This window comes from Macaca mulatta, chromosome 2, assembly GCF_049350105.2.
Source record: "Macaca mulatta isolate MMU2019108-1 chromosome 2, T2T-MMU8v2.0, whole genome shotgun sequence".
NCBI classification, from domain to species: domain Eukaryota; kingdom Metazoa; phylum Chordata; class Mammalia; order Primates; family Cercopithecidae; genus Macaca; species Macaca mulatta.
In genome coordinates, this window is record NC_133407.1 from 160,747,263 (window position 1) to 160,762,801 (window position 15,539).

A 15,539-nucleotide genomic window follows, 5' to 3' on the forward strand; every position below is an offset into this window, starting at 1 on the left:
CTTTGTAAGTTTCTCTCCATTCTGCACATTATGAGTTTCAGCATTTCCGTTGCCTTAGAAAGTCTATCTTTGAGGTCTTGCACTGTTTCTCTTTCTACAGTGTCTCATAAACTCCCTTCTTGGATTCAGAACCACCCCTTCTTTCCCATTATCCTGTCAAACTGCTTCTTGCCATGGTCCAGGGGTAGGAGGATGGCAGGGAGGAGGTGCTTCTCTGGGGCTCTTAGTGTCTTAATTCTTCTGCTTTATCGGGGTTTCCTTTACCCAGAATTTTATTATGTAAAATGCTTCACTCAGACTTTGTTCTAATTATCCGATTTTTGGCATACTCTAGAAAGTCTTTTGATATTTTCCTTCCTCCAACTTATCTATTTTTATTCCATAGTTCTCTTTGGTTATCTCTTAGATTCACACTTTCCTGGTTTTAGCTTTTCAGATCCTTTGTCTTTCTCACTCGTTCTTAGGTCACCTTTTTTTAAATTTTCAAATATATTTTTTGTTCAGCAGAGGGCTCCCTTCCCATCCCTCTTGCAGCCCGGGCAGCTAGGATTTGAAGCTTGCCCCCTGCGTCTTTCTCTCCCGCCTTCTAGCCATCAGAAACACTAGATCACTTAAACTTGTAAACAATTCGGCCTCGCTTGTTTTGATTGCGCTAAACCTTCCGTCCTCAGCCGAGAACGCTCCAGCACCTCCGCGGATCGCTCATCTCTTGGCTGCCCTCCCACTGTTCCTGATGTTATTTTACTCCCCGTATCCCCTACTCGTTCTTCACAATTCTGTAGGGTGCGTATTACTAACCCCAGTTTACAGCTGAGGAAACTGAGGCTTGGAGAGGTTCGCTCAATATCGTACAGTTTGCAAGGTTAACCCTAATCGGCCAGTTCTGGCTTTCCAGCCCAGCCCAGCAGCCTAGCCTCCCTCTCTGCCACTGCAGGTTATAACGGCTCTCCCACGTTTTACACAAGGTCCCTTCCCCTTCAAATCCACAGGCAGGAAGATCGTTCCGAACTGATGGGGCTGGGGAATGTGGGAGTCCGGAGTGGGATTTGGGGGAGCTTCCTCAGGCCCGGAGTGTTGGGTTGGGCAGGTCCCGCCGATGCCCCGCGAAGATGTAACATTCGAGATGGGGTGACCGAGCACTGCAAGGCGGGATGTGGCAAACGGCGGCAAATGCTCGGGGGCCTAGGTCTCGCCGCCGGAATGCCCGCCGGGGAAGGGGCTTCAGCCCACCCGGCTGGTAACCACACTCTGCAGGCCCTGGGCGGGAGTCGGCCGAGCGGCCGCGCCGCAGGGCGCCCCCTCGCGCTCCTCCGCGCGCCTCGAGGCTGGCGGGTGCAGCGCCCGCCGCGGCAGGTCCGCTCCAGCCCCCTCCTCTCTTTCGCTGCCGCTCCCCTCCTTCTCTCCTTTCGCTCGCAACTCCTCCCCCACCTCCCCCTCCCTCCTTCTGCTCCCGCGGTCTCCTCCTCCCTGCTCTCTCCGCGCGCCGGGTCGGGAGCTAGTTGGAGCGCGGGGGTTGGTGCCAGAGCCCAGCTCCGCCGAGCCGGGCGGGTCGGCAGCGCGTTCAGCGGCTGCTGGGAGCCCGAGTGCAGCTGGCGCGGGCCGGGGTCGGGACTGCACTGGAGCGCTGAGAGCTGGAGGCCTTTCCTGCGCGGCCGCCCTATTCCCAGACGGGCCGCCAGCTCTCCTGGTTCGCCCCCGACGCTCCGCGCCGCCCGGGAGTCGGGAGCCGCGGGGAATCGGGTACCTGCACCCGTCGCTGGGAGGTGAGTCCCGGGAGCCCCGGGCGCTTCCCCTGCGCGGGTTGGGGCTGCAACTTGCAAACTTCAGCAACTCGGGTGGGTATCGGGGTAGGGAGGTAGGGGTCTGGGCTCTGGCAAGTTGAAGCCAGGTAGGTGAGGCTGCGGGCGGGAGGACAGGGGGTCCCCTGGCTTCCGCGCCACCCGCTGCCACCTCGGCTTAAGAGCCCTTGGCGCTGCCGCGTTCCCGCCGCCCGCCAGCTCTGGGTCCCGGTTGCACTGGGCCCTGCCCGGGCTGTGGTCGGCGCATCGGGGCTGCAGCGGCGATGGGGACCCGGGACCCAGGCCTGGAGAAGGAGACGGACGAGTGAGGCTGAGGGACAGAGGGACAGAGGGACAGAGGTGAGGAGATGGAGGCTTAGGTAGGGCCGGCTAGTAAACAGCTCGGAGGGAGAGTGCGGGCGGCGAGGCGCGTGGGAACGCGTGGCCCGCCTGGAGTGTGAAATCTCCCGCTCAGGGACATCCCCGCTCCACCGCCGCCGCCTGCGGAGCCGCCGCCCGGATTCTTCCCAGACCCCCCTCCAGGACACTGTTGCCCTGCGGAGCACGAACTCTGCCCGTCAGGCCCCAGGGGCAGTGGATCAGGGCCCTGGGAGGGTGGAGAGGGGTGCGGCAGCTGGAAGCGGGGACGCGAGCGGCGATTTCCCGATTTATGTTTCTCATGGTAATTTGTCTTTGTGGTTGGGGCTGCCCATTCACTTTCCGCTCACGTCCTGCGGGAGATCCAGCGAGAAGGGAGGGAGCGGGGGGCGCTTGGGCACAGAGAGGGATGCAGACGGGAGAGGGGATCGGGGACCCGCGCGGGGCGGGAGCCGAGAGGGAAGTGGTCGCGGGACTGGAGGAGGAAGAAGGCGAGGCTCGAGAGGATCCGGCCCAACGGAGCCGACTCCTTTGCCCACCGCAAACTTTAAACAAGGAGGAGGACCACCTGCAGCGCCGTTCTTACCCCAAGCCCAGTCTTTGGGTCGTTCCGACTGCCCACCGCGCCAGGCGGGAGTGGGCCGCGAGTCTGGATGAGGAGAGAGGAGCGCTGGATTCTGCCCGCACCCCTGCGATCCTGCCCAGGCTTTCTGCAGAGGGGCGGGGTGGGAGCAGCCGGAGCCGGGAGAGCTGCCTACCCTGGGGTGCACTCCTTCCTGGCTAACGGAATTGGGACTGGGGGTTTGGAAGCTTGCGTATCTAGATCTCACCACGATCCTACCTTCTCTGGCCCTAGCCCCATCTTTTTCCTTCAGCCCCTAGTGAATCCTACCTCCTTCCACGTTTCTCAGGCACCGCGACCCACTTCGGCCGCGGGGCCTCTCTCCACAGCCCTCCCTGCCCGCTTGCTCCTCACTTCCCACTTCCGCTCATCTCTTTAAGCCTGTTCTCTTCTTGACAATCAGCAGTGGCCTCTCACCTTTTCTAAGCCGGGACAGATGACCTTGAGGAAGGGGCAAGAGGGGAACTTGAACCTTACAACTGGACCTCACAAGTTAGGAAAAGAGGGGCAGATTTAAAAACAGCTTGGAAAGAAATAGCCAGTACCTTGCCCCAAGTCTAGATTTTCAACGGAGGAGGAAATAAAATATAGGAGAGACGGGGAAACTTGCCACTTGGTCACTCATGGGGTGGTGAGAACTGTTCTGACCTTGGGGTGTGTGAGTAGACCATTCGCAAGGAAGGGCTGCCTCTGGCTGTGCTGTGTTGGGAAAGGTGAGTGTGGGTGAGTGTGGGTTTCCGGGGGTGCTCTTTTCTCCATGTGGACACCTATCACCACCAGTCTGAGAAGGAATGGCAGATCTTCCATCCCTTTTCTTTTTCCAAGCAGCCAATGCCAGAGCCTTCCTCCTCCAAAGCCAACAGTAGTGAACATAATCATCACTGTGGACGTCCAACACTGTTTAAACCCCTACTGTGTGCAATGCACCATGCTAAATGCTGGTAGATAAAAAGAGGTACAGTGCTGAGCCCATGCCTAGAGAGGTTACTAAGTTCACCAGTTTGATCCTGAGACACTTGTCTACGTGTTTGGGGAGGGAGAACATGGAGAGGAAAATGCAGTGGCTGTACAGGCAGCAAGGTTCCTGATGACCCAAGGGTTTAGGAGAGGAAGGGTTAAAGAAAGCTTGATGACTCAGGTCAACCAGAGAGCTGAGCTTATTGACTCTGGCCTGAGATAGGACACCCACTAGCGAGGAGAAAAAGTTCCTTTACCACTTCTAGTGCCAGACTAGAAAACCAGAGAAGCCGAGAGGGCCAGCTCCAAACTATAGATTGCTACCTCCCCATTAGGACTGAGGAGCCCCAGAAACTTTCTTGTCTTAGGGTGAACTTCCTGGCTTGTTTGAAAGACCCTCCACTGGTCACTTCTTATTGAGACTCAAAGCTGGAAGAGGCCCTGGAGATTGTCCATGTCAGGAGAAGCACAAATTCAAATGCCTACAGAGGGCAGGCAGATCACAATGTGTTGATCAGGCAATTAGAGTGGCCCAGCTTATGGGCAATTGGGAGTTCAAAGCCAAACTGGCCAAGTGAAATGGTCTTAAGAAAATCAATTAACAGCCTTTAAGTAGCCTGACCCCTTATATCTATAGAGTAAGAAATTAAGATTCTAAGAAGTGAGCTCATCTGCCTTGAATGTACATGTTATCTTTTCTCCCTATACCTTGAGGATTGATTGAAATATCTCATGGCCTGGTTCTACCTCTGACCTGTTGGGCCCTTGGCTCACCCTCATTCTCAGGGCCCATTAAGATTCTTCTGTGAAATGATAAGTTCCTTGAGGGAGCCATCTTGTTTTACTCAAATCTGAGCACGTCGCATCCATCAATATTAGGTTCCACATGCAGAGCCAAGACTGGATTCAGATCTCCTGTCCCCCTTCCCACTGGGAATCCAGTGGGTGTAAACCAATTTTATTCTTTACAAAAAAGAGAAAATTCAACCATAACTTTTTGTTTCATCTAATGTAGCAATAGGGTTAGATGAGATAAGACTAGAAGCTCACATTGGATGTTTGCAGATTCCAAGGAACATCCAGAAAGCCCTGATCCCTGAGTGGGGATCTAAAAAGAGGAATGGGAACCATCATGGGGTTTATGGACATTTATGGATGGAGTACATATATTTGGGAAGAAGATGCTATTGGGTCCAATTATTTGAACACTGACCATGACACTCCTGTCCTTAGTCTTGGTCACCCTCTTATATCCAATGATCTGAGTTAGCAACTCATTACCAGTCAACCAGTTCACCACTTTCATTGATGACTGAGGTGGTAGAATAGACAGAGAGGACAAAAAGACAAGATCCCTGATTAGAAGTGCATGTCACCTTGTTATGTCTATTGCCTTAAAGAACCCAGAGCTGAGTTCTGGTGCCACATCACCTATACCCTGGCAGTAGACAGAAGTTTCCTATGATCTTCTAGTGTTGGCTTTGTCACTGCCTGGGTACAGGGTAGAAGAGACCATCAGTGGCAGTAAACTCCTGTATTCACTCACCTACTATGTGCCAGGCACTGTTCTAGGAGCTGTGGATACAACAGTAAACAACATATGCCTCTGATCTCCCAGGATGGGATAAATCAGCATGACTAAGAGTACACAATTATCAGCATTGCCTCAACATCTGTGGTGGAATTTACTGTGGTGTTTTTCCCCCTGTGGGTTTGTCTGGGAGACCTGACAGCTAATGTGGAGTCGTCCAAAGGACTTGGAGTCCAGGGTTTTGAGGGAGGGTCAGAGGGCTAGGATTCCATCACCTTAGCTGTTTCCTAGTTTCAAGTTCCCTCTCTGTGCCTCAGATTCCTCACTCATCAAAAGTAAACATGTACTTTGTACCTACGGTGTAGATAGAGGCAAAGCCAGGCTCCTGGAGATCTGGGCATCTGGAGCTCTGGGGATGACAAATGCTTGGAGGGAGTGTTATTTATACTTAAGCGTCTAAACCACAGTGGATTCTGGGGACCAACTTTTGCCTCATTCAGTCACCTTGATCACTAGCTTGTCTTCATTTCGTGTGTGTGTGTGTGTGTGTGTGTGTGTGTGCGCGCGCTGGAAATGGTTACTTCTAATGAATGAGTTTTCTTTACATTCAGATCTTTGCATTTGAGTTTAGCCATCACTAAGTTGGCCTTAAACTTATGACAACACTTAACTAACTTGGTCTTAAATGTATGGCAAGAGGCCAAAGCAAATGCCTTGACTAACGGAATTTCATTGAATTGACAGAATTGAGCCCTTCATTTATAGCATGTGTGGACAACACCTGGATTTTTCACTGGCATCGTACTATACTTTTGCAAATCCCCCTCTTTGTGACTTTTGGTTTGATGACATCTGCCTTAGCTGAGGAGATAATCCTCTAATGGGTAATCTGGAACAGGATCTTCGTGAATGCCATTCTCTTTCAGATGGATCTCCTGCAATACTTTCCTTCTGAAGAAATTTCCTTTATAACCAGCTTGAATGCTAGAAAATGGCAGGGAGAAGTTCCAGCTGAGAGTTGAGTTTTGAAAGGAAAGGGACAGGAGGGTGCTGAATGTTGTGTGGCTCTGCCATGCCACTTCCCTTCCCTTCTGTTTTAGTGAGCATGAGAGATGAAACCCAAACCTTGCATGATGGCCTCTCAGTCCTGATTTGAGTGGGAGACTCACCAGTGAGAAATTATTCGACTTGGTGGCTTCAAAGCGGAATAAAAAACGAAGATGGTTTTCTGTCCAATTTGCTGCTGGGCACAATAGAGAAAGCAGAAGGAGGGATCTCTGGGACAGGGACTGGGGTCAGGAGAGTTTAACCTTGAGCTCTTCTTGGCAGTTGGTCTGCTGATTCTCCTCCACTCTCTCTGACTTGAAATAGAGGGACAAGGATTCCATCGGGCTTTCCCTGAGTACACGAAAGCTTTAAAGGCAATGCTGTGTGTGCTGAATCCCTCCATGACACTGTCCTCATTGATCTGCATTTAATAAGGATGACTTAATCAGACTTACACGTGGAACTCGTTTGAATTTGAAGCCTTGTCGATATGATCAGAGTATCTTTGCATTCGAACCAGGAATGTCTCTGGCCAGCATCTTCTGTGATGGGAAAGGTTGGTACGTGAAGGATGGTTGGTGACCATCTGTCCTGCCAGTCCCCTGAGGATCAAATTCGAGGTTTCAGTTATGGAGCGGGGAGGCTGGGTTAGAAATGAGGGAGGCTTTTCTGCTTGAGCACCTCTGCTAAACCACTGGGTTCTTCATCTGTGAATGGGAGGTGTTCACAAGAATCCTAAAGCCCTTTCTGGCCCTCAAGTCAGTGGTTTTGAATGGATATTACAGTTGCTTCTTGATTTTCCAGGAGTGGCTCATTGACTTTTCTGTGGATTCTTTGTGGGGAATGTGAGTCTCAGGCTAGTTTCTAGTTACCATCCAGCCCCCCTGTTGTTAACCCATCTGACCGACTGCCAGTCGCTGCATCTTCAGAGAATGCATTTTCCTGTTTGCCTCAGCCTGAGCCAAACATCATTTGGAAGGTAAATCTGCTGTATACTGAGGCATACATGTGCATATAAATATACATGTATATGTATATATACACACACATATAAATGTAGATGCAAGGCATTCCAAAGCTGTGTGTTACCGGTTGACCATCTGATTAACCGCAGTTCTATCCACAGTTCCGTTCCTTGCCGGCACTGATATGAGCCCGCCCTTGGAGGCAACTTTAGGGAAATGGCTTGCAGGGTAACAATTTAGATCCATCCCTATTTGCCAACCCCACTGGACTACCTGAGCCAAAACTCCCTCCCTACTGCCCTAGTCATCATCCCAAAGGCCCCCCAAGAGCCCCACTGTTAAGAATACAAAAGACCTGCAGTTGACTCTTAATTATTCAGGGACGGATGGATCCAGTGTGTGAAGCACCCAACTCAGGCCTCTTCTTTCCCTTCTTTCAGTGCCTTGAGTAACTCTATATCTGTAGTGAGAAGCTGGGGGAGATCTTATCATTTAATACAAACTTTTGTTTCTAGCAGCCAGCTCCCTCTGCTTCTCTTCCCTCAAGGCGCCTGGGGGAAACTAGTAGCCCTCTCCGAGAGAGACCGCATCCACTCAAAGCAGACTGCTTTTAAGGTTTACACATTGCCCTGTTGGTTGGTGTGTATTTCTGCCCAAAAGCAGGACAGAAGAGGAAAATCCCACTAGCTCAGGCTGATGCAGGGTCAGGCTCCTGCAGATTTCCCCCTTTTGTAGAGCCTGGACTTTCAGTGTTTGGCGTCAGGGGTACCCTGGGTCCCATCAGGAGTCTAAGTATAGAGCAGTGTCCTCGTGGTAAAAGCTCCAAACAGGCAAGGTCTAAGGAGCACTTCTGTTAATGTCCCCAAGGCTGAGGGTAATGTTTCTGCATAGACCAGGTACCTTGGGGCACCTGCTCCCTTTCAACAGCTCTCCACGTTCCAGAGTGAGACTTTCCTCACTTTCCTGCCTAGGCCCTGTCCAGAGAGAAGGCAGCTGTGAAGTGGGGTGAGCAGCCTCAAGTCTACCTCTGTATACAGGTAACAGTGGCTTGGTCCAGCTCAACAAGTAATTCACTGACTTCCGTAAAAATCACCTGCAGAGCTTTAAAAAATATATATTTGACAGCCCTATCCTAGACCTTAATTAAGAAAGAATTTCTCTGGGGGGAGCCTGGGCACTGGTATTTTTTTTGAGCTTCAAATAGGCAGCCATGGTTGAGAGCCACTGACCTAAATCTTCTTTTCTAGGCTCTACCTGGCCTCACGCCAATGGCATGCAGAACCTCTTAGCCCTCAACCCTTCTAAACAGCCAGGTCCTTTCTAATAGGCACCAGCTACAGCTCCTGGCATTCAGATCATAGCTACTGTTTGTGTTCTGAATTTAATGACTTTCTATTATAAGCTGATTGTGAGAGCTCCTGTCTGGTTACTTCTTTTTGGTCATTTTTTTCTTAAAAAGCATTTATAAAAGTAATGAATATTCATCCAACATTTTTGTGTGTTTCGTCTAGATAGGTATGTAACCAAATTGTGATTGTACTCTTTGTAACCAGCCTTTTCATTTAACAGCATATTGTGATAATTTCCCCCTTCCTAAGTATCCTACTAAGATGGGCATTATAATGGCTGCCTGGTATTCCATCATGTGGATGCGCCATAATTTATTTAACAAACCCCCAGGATCGGACATTTAAATTGTAAACCACTTTTCACTATTATAAACAATGCTGCAGTGAACATCCTTGCACATAAATCTTTGTGCCTATCAATGATTATTTCCTCAGAACAGATTTCTAGAAGTGGAATATTGATGCCTTTTCACATGGACCATTTAGACCATTTTTGACTGACTTCCTACAGCAATAAAAAGTTTCTGGGGCCGGGCGCGGGGGCTCAAGCCTGTAATCCCAGCACTTTGAGAGGCTGAGACGGGTGGATCACGAGGCCAGGAAATCGACACCATCCTGGCTAACACGGTGAAACCCCGTCTCTACTAAAAAATACAAAAAAAACTAGCCGGGCGAGGTGGCGGGCGCCTGTAGTCCCAGCTACTCCCGAGGCTGAGGCAGGAGAATGGCGTGAACCTGGGAGGCGGAGCTTGCAGTGAGCTGAGATCCGGCCACTGCACTCCAGCCTGGGCGACAGAGCCAGACTCCGTCTCAAAAAAAAAAAAAAAAAAAAGTTTTTGGATTCAGAGTTTTAGAGACATTTTTCACTGCTCTCCTCTGAGACTTCGCGCTGACTGCTTCCCCCTCCCGGATTTGAGGTCAGCATCCCTTGACCTAGCCTTGGTCCGAGGCTCTGTCTCCAGATCAGTTCCACAGAATGCTGCCTCTCCCTTTGTAGGAACTCCTAGGCTCTCCTGCCCCCACCTCCAGCATCCTTGTTTCTCCTTTTACCTGCTCAGCCCTTTCATCGTCATACCTCCAGCCCCTGAACCGTAACACTCAGTGCCTTCCAGCTAGTGTTCTGTAAAAACAGCTGTGGTTTATAGAGCTGTTACTATACACCAGCCTGGTAAACTTTTTATGTGCATTATCTCTTTTAATCCTCAGGTGCCTTATGTACACATTAAAAAAATATTTATTAATTTATTTAAGACAGGATCTTACTCTGTCACCCAGGCCAGAGGGCAGTGGTGCAATCACAGCTCACTGCAGCCTCACCCTCCTGTGCTCATACCATCCTCCCATCTCAGCCTCCCTCCCGCGTAGCTGGGACCACATGCACACACCACCATACCTGACTGACTAACTTTTGTGTTTCATGTAGAGATGGGGTTTCTAGCCAGGCTGGTCTCAGACTCCTGGGCTCAAGCGACCCACATCCCTTGGCCTCCCAAAATGCTGGAATTACAAGCATGAGCTACTGCGCCCAGCCCACATATTATTTTTATCTCCCCTTTCCTCATAAGAAAACTGAAACCTTGAGAAATAAAATTATTTGCCTAAGGTCACACAGCTAATAAGTAGTAGAGCTGGGATTTAAACACAGAACCTACACATTTAACTACCACATACGCTTTTCTCAATCTTCTTGATGTTAACTCTTGGCTTGTTGTCAACAAGTTGTTCAGAAATGTTCCCTCAGCATCCCATGGACATATGCTGTGTCTTTCTCCAGTAGAAGAGGGGCATTTCTCAGTACAAACAGCAGGAGAGTTGGGATGCTGTTCATCAACGCCCCCCTTTCCTTTTTACTTCCTGGGTCATGTCCTCATCATCCCTTTATCCAGGTAACCCATGCTAGAAAACATTTCTTGCTCCTCACTGACCAGCTGTCAAGATTCCAGCATGCCTTGCAGCTGAGTAGGTCCAAGTTATGATGTATTCCTATTACAGCTTCTGCAGCCAGTTGGAAGAATTTGGGTGCTACTTTCCCAGTGTGGAATATAAGGCTGTCAGGGAGGCATGCTATAGTCATGACAGGGCATAGGCAGTTTGACTTCTACTGGAAACCAGATGCTGCTTAAAGTGGAGAATTGGATGTATTCTTGCATTCTTGCCTCTGTAACATTGTCATGACTGAGAAGGTCAAGAAATGGCAACTGAAACTATCCTGATTCAATTCTGACCGTGATCCAGAATGAGGTGACAAGATATGATAGGATGATCAGATGAAAGTGACCACATGCGCCTGGTGTTTATAATAGCCAAGGAAAGAAACCATGTACCGGGAGACCTCCCTTAGACTATAGGAAGTCTGACTTGGGGAATTATGATCCTAGAATTAGGGATTTTAAAAGAGAAGACAGTTTGTGGAAGGTGAGATTCTGGAATATGAAGCTTCGCGTTTTTATCCATGACTTGGATGAAACTGGAGTAAGCAAAATCAAATCTGTTGACAAGGCCATGATAGGCAGCTCCAATAAAAGACAGAATAAAGATTCAAAAATGATCTCAACAAACTGGAATGCTGGGTTTCAACTAACAAAATGAAATCTAACAGCAGCAGATGGAAAGTTGCATTTAGATTGCAGAAATTAATTACTCAAGTTCATGAGAGGGTTGGGGACAGACCTGATTTGGTTGAGGTCCTGAGAAAAAGATCTGAGGGGTTCAACTGCACACAGGCTTCATCAGAGCCGGCAAGGTGATGGGGTGGCGCAGAACAACACCATCTTAAATGGAGCTAAGAGAAATGTGGGGTCCAGATTGGGTTCTTCCTGGTCATTCTGTGCTCATTTATGAATATGGATTTGAGAGGGGACCCTGCCCAACTCAGATGTGCTTCGTGGAGGGCATCTGGCATCAGGAGGAGGTTGGGAAGCCCAGCCGCAAAAGGTCTGGTGAAAGAAGCTCCTCTGCTAAGACAGGGAGAAAACGCTGAGGGTGACTGTGGTCAACCACAGAAGAAGCAGGGCTTCCTATGGAAGAACATACTCATCAGCCCGGGAGAACCAGAAGAGCCCAGAGTGAAAAGTACAGGAACCTAGGTTTTCTAGAATGAGCATCTTCCCAACCAGATGGACTCTAGTGAAGTAAGCTTCTGTTTCAGCACTGGCCAGCAGTTCTGCTGCCTGGCTTTTGCGGGACTCCTGCCCTGGGAACAGGTGATCATCCTACCAGTGTACCTCTATGTCTTTGCGGCTCTGAGGCTGGAACACCAATTCCTTTCCTGATCTCTTTAGAGCTGGGATTCTCAAAGTAAAGCCCCTGACCTGTGGCATTAGTGCCACTAGAACTTCTTAAGAATGCAACAATTCTTGGGCTGCACCCCAGACCCACTAAAAAGGTTCAGTCAACCTTTTGCTGGGCTGGGGCCTAGCAAAAAAACCTTTTTTTTTTCTTTTGAGATAATGGAGTCTCACTCACTCTGTCACCCAGGCTGGAGTGCAGTGGTGCAATTTCGGCTCACTGCAACCTCCGCCACCCAGTTTCAAATGATTCTCCTGCCTCAGCCTCCCAAGTAGCTGGGATTACAGGCCCCCACCACCATGCTTGGCTAATTTTTTTATTTTTAGTAGAGACGGGGTTTCACCATATTGACCAGGCTGGTCTTGAACTCCTGACCTCAAGTGAACCGCCCACCTCGGCCTCCCAAAGTGTTGGGATTACAGGTGTGAGCCACTGTGCCCAGCCAACCTGTGCTGTTAAAAACCCTGTTGCATGCTAAAGCTGGAGACACTGCTTTGGACCACGTTAGGTCATTCTTTCTGTTGCTGGATGCTTGTGGTGATTATTTGAAACTCACAACCTACAGCCCTTTACTAGGGAAGCATTGGAGAACCTCGGAATGAGTGTGGGTTTGAAAATGAGACAGATACTTGGCTTCAAACCCAGCATGGCTGCTTTTTGGTTGTGAGTTTTGTGTAAGTTCCTTTCCCTTTCTGAGCATCCTTTTCTTTTCTTTTTCTTTTTTTTTTTTTAACTGTAAGATGAGGTAGGACTGTGTTTAAAGGAGGATTAAATGAGCTTATTTAATAATCCTGGGAAGTATAGTCAGCCTGTGTATCTGTGTAATCCATGTGAGGATTCAGCCAAACTTGGATTGAAAATATTTTTTAAAAATGCATCTGGGCCGGGCGCGGGGACTCACGCCTGCAATCCCAGCACTTTGGGAGGCTGAGGCGGGCGGATCACAAGGTTAGGATATCGAGACCATCCTGGCTAACAGTGAAACCCCGTCTCCACTAAAAATACAAAAAATTAGCCGGGCGTGGTGGTGGGCACCTGTAGTCCCAGCTACTCGGGAGACTGAGGCAGGAGAATGGCGTGAACCCAGAAGGTGGAGCTTGCAGTGAGCTGAGATCATGCCACTGCACTCCAGCCTGGGCGACAGAGTGACTATGTCTCAAAAAAAATAAAATAAAATAAAATAAAATAAAATAAAATAAAATAATATAATATAATATAAAATAAATGTATCTGAGGCTGAGCACAGTGGCTCACACTGGTAAACCCAGTGTTTTGGGAGGCTGAAGCCAGAGAATCACTTGAGGCCAGGATTATGAGACTAGCCAGAACAATAGCAAGGCTCTCCCTATCTCTCCAAAAAAAAAAAAAAAAAGTTTTTTTTAAAATTAGCCAGGTATGGTGTTATGCACCTGTAGTCCTGGCTACTTGGGAGGCTGAGGCAGGAGGATTGCTTGAGCCCAGGAGCTCAAGGCTGCAATGAACTACGATAGCATCACTGCACTCTAGCCTAGGTGACAGAAGGAGATCCTGTTTCTAAAAAATAAAAATTAAATTAAATTAAATTTTTAAATGTATCTATACTAAACATGTACAGAGACTTTTTTCTTGTAATTATTCCCTAAACAATACAATATAACAACTGTTTACGTAGTACTTACGTTGTATTAGGTGTTATAGGTAATCAAGTGATGATTTAAGGTATACAGGAGGATGTGTGTAGTTATAGGCAAACACTACACCATTTTATGTAAGGAACTTGAACATTTGTGCATTTGAGAATTTGCAGGAGGTCCTGGGACTGATCCCCCAGATATACTTAGGGATCACTGCGTCTTTTTACCGGCATCACAGTTGCCTCTCCTGCAGAATACTGTCTTCCCGGTGAGTTCTCCCTGAGCCCCTCAAAGAGAGGTCTGAGTGTAAGTTCCTCTGTGTCCCCTCACAGCACACACCAATGTGGGGCTCCCTCAAGTTAGGGATCAATTAAGGCTTGGGCTGCCAGCTCCGTCACTCCCTGGACAGTGGAGAGTCAGGGCAGCTTTCCTTCCCACCCCTCATCCTCCTGGGACCCCTATTCTGTGAGCATGAGCAGGTTCATCCCTCCAGTGGACCTGTGTCTCACCAAACCTGATCTTCTGAGACCCATGAGTCAGCACACAGTTTAATCTGCTGAAGCCATGGATGGACAGTCTTGAGGCCCAGACATCGCATGGTGGCCTCTAACTTTAAATAGGTAAGAATCTCGAGTTGCTGGTGTCAAGCCAGGCTGGGAATGTGAGTGGACCCTCTTTGGAGCTACAAGTTGCCTGAGTCTTTGGCACAAGTCTCTACTGAGTGGTCAGCAGGTGGAGTCTTGAGTTTCTCAGAGACAGAGAGCTCAGGTCCCCACGAGATAGCGCATTTGATATTTTGGGCGACACTGCCCAATAGCATTCTTTTATTTCTCTGAAGTCTGTTTCTCTCCCTGTGGGTTCCATCACTTCTTGGTGTGGATGGCTGTTCGTCCCTCGTCTATGCCACAGCTCTTCAAACATTGGAAGCTGGTGAGCCTCCCACCTCTTCCTCACTTCAGCAGTCCTCCTCTGGCTTGTCTCTTCATCTCTGGGCATAGGACTTTGAAGATCTCCCACTTCTCTCCAGTTGAGGTCACCAGGGACCAAAGGTGGCCCTCCAGGTGAGGCCTGACCAGCATATCCATATCAACTCAGCTAGTGCACCTTCTGTTAACATAACCTCAACTCTGATCTGGCTGTCTTTAGCAGCCACACAGCACTGCTGATTTCTACTGAGCTTACAGCCAACCAGCACCCCAGAGTCTCTTTAACATAATGTACTCAGCCGCATCTTCCCAATTTTACCTTTGTGTTTGAATTAGTTTTCTAGGGCAGCTGTAACAAAACACCCCACACTGAGGGGCTTAAACAACAGAAACTATTGTCTTACAGTCCAGGAGGCCAGAAGTCTGAGATCAAGGTGTGGGCAGAGCTCCTTCTGAGGGATATGACAGCAGATCTGCTCCGTGCTTCCCTCCTGGCTTCCAGTGGTTTGCTGGCATTCTTTGGTGTTTCTTATTTTATAGAAGCATCAATATAATTTCTGCCTTCATCTTTGCAACATGTTCTCCCTGTGTGCATGTGTGTCACCAGATTATCCCTTTTTATAAGGACTCCAGTCATAGTGGGTTGGGATCCCCTCTCACTGGACTTCATCTAACTACATCTGCAACAATCCTATTTCCAAATAAGGCAATAATCCAACATACCGGGGGTTAAAACTTCAACCTGTGAGCTTTTTGGGGGGACACAATTCATCCTACAACAGTGCTGTACCTTTTTGACCTCCCGTTTGGGACTTTACATTTTTCCCTAATTTATCTTATCTTGAAATAATCTCTCCACCTGACGAAGATATTTCGGATCCTGCCTCTGTCATCCAATGTATCTGCTGCTGCTGTCAACTTCAAGTGCTTCTTGTACATTGATCCAAGGATTTGCTAAGAGGTTGAATGGGGTGGTGTGTGTGGGAGCTCTGCAGCATGACCCCTAGACACTTCCCTCCAGGTGGCTGGGATCCATTGCTAAGCCCCCTTGGGGTACAACCAGCTGTATGTCCCACTAATGCTAC

The 15,539-nt window shown here is 49.0% G+C and overlaps 1 protein-coding gene across 6 annotated transcripts in view; it reads left to right on the forward strand.

Moving 5' to 3' along the window:
• Window positions 1-1,269: 1,269 nt before the first annotated feature.
• The window catches only part of SEMA5B (semaphorin 5B), a 121,214-nt gene continuing 106,944 nt past the window's right edge, over window positions 1,270-15,539 (forward strand). For 3 of the 6 annotated variants that reach the window (XM_015130007.3, XM_077993800.1, XM_077993801.1), the window contains exon 1: window positions 1,270-1,763. The gene's annotated coding sequence lies outside the window, so the exon portion shown is untranslated. The remainder of the gene's footprint in view (window positions 1,764-15,539) is intronic. The other 3 variants (XM_077993797.1, XM_077993803.1, XM_015130008.3) reach the window with 2 other exon arrangements.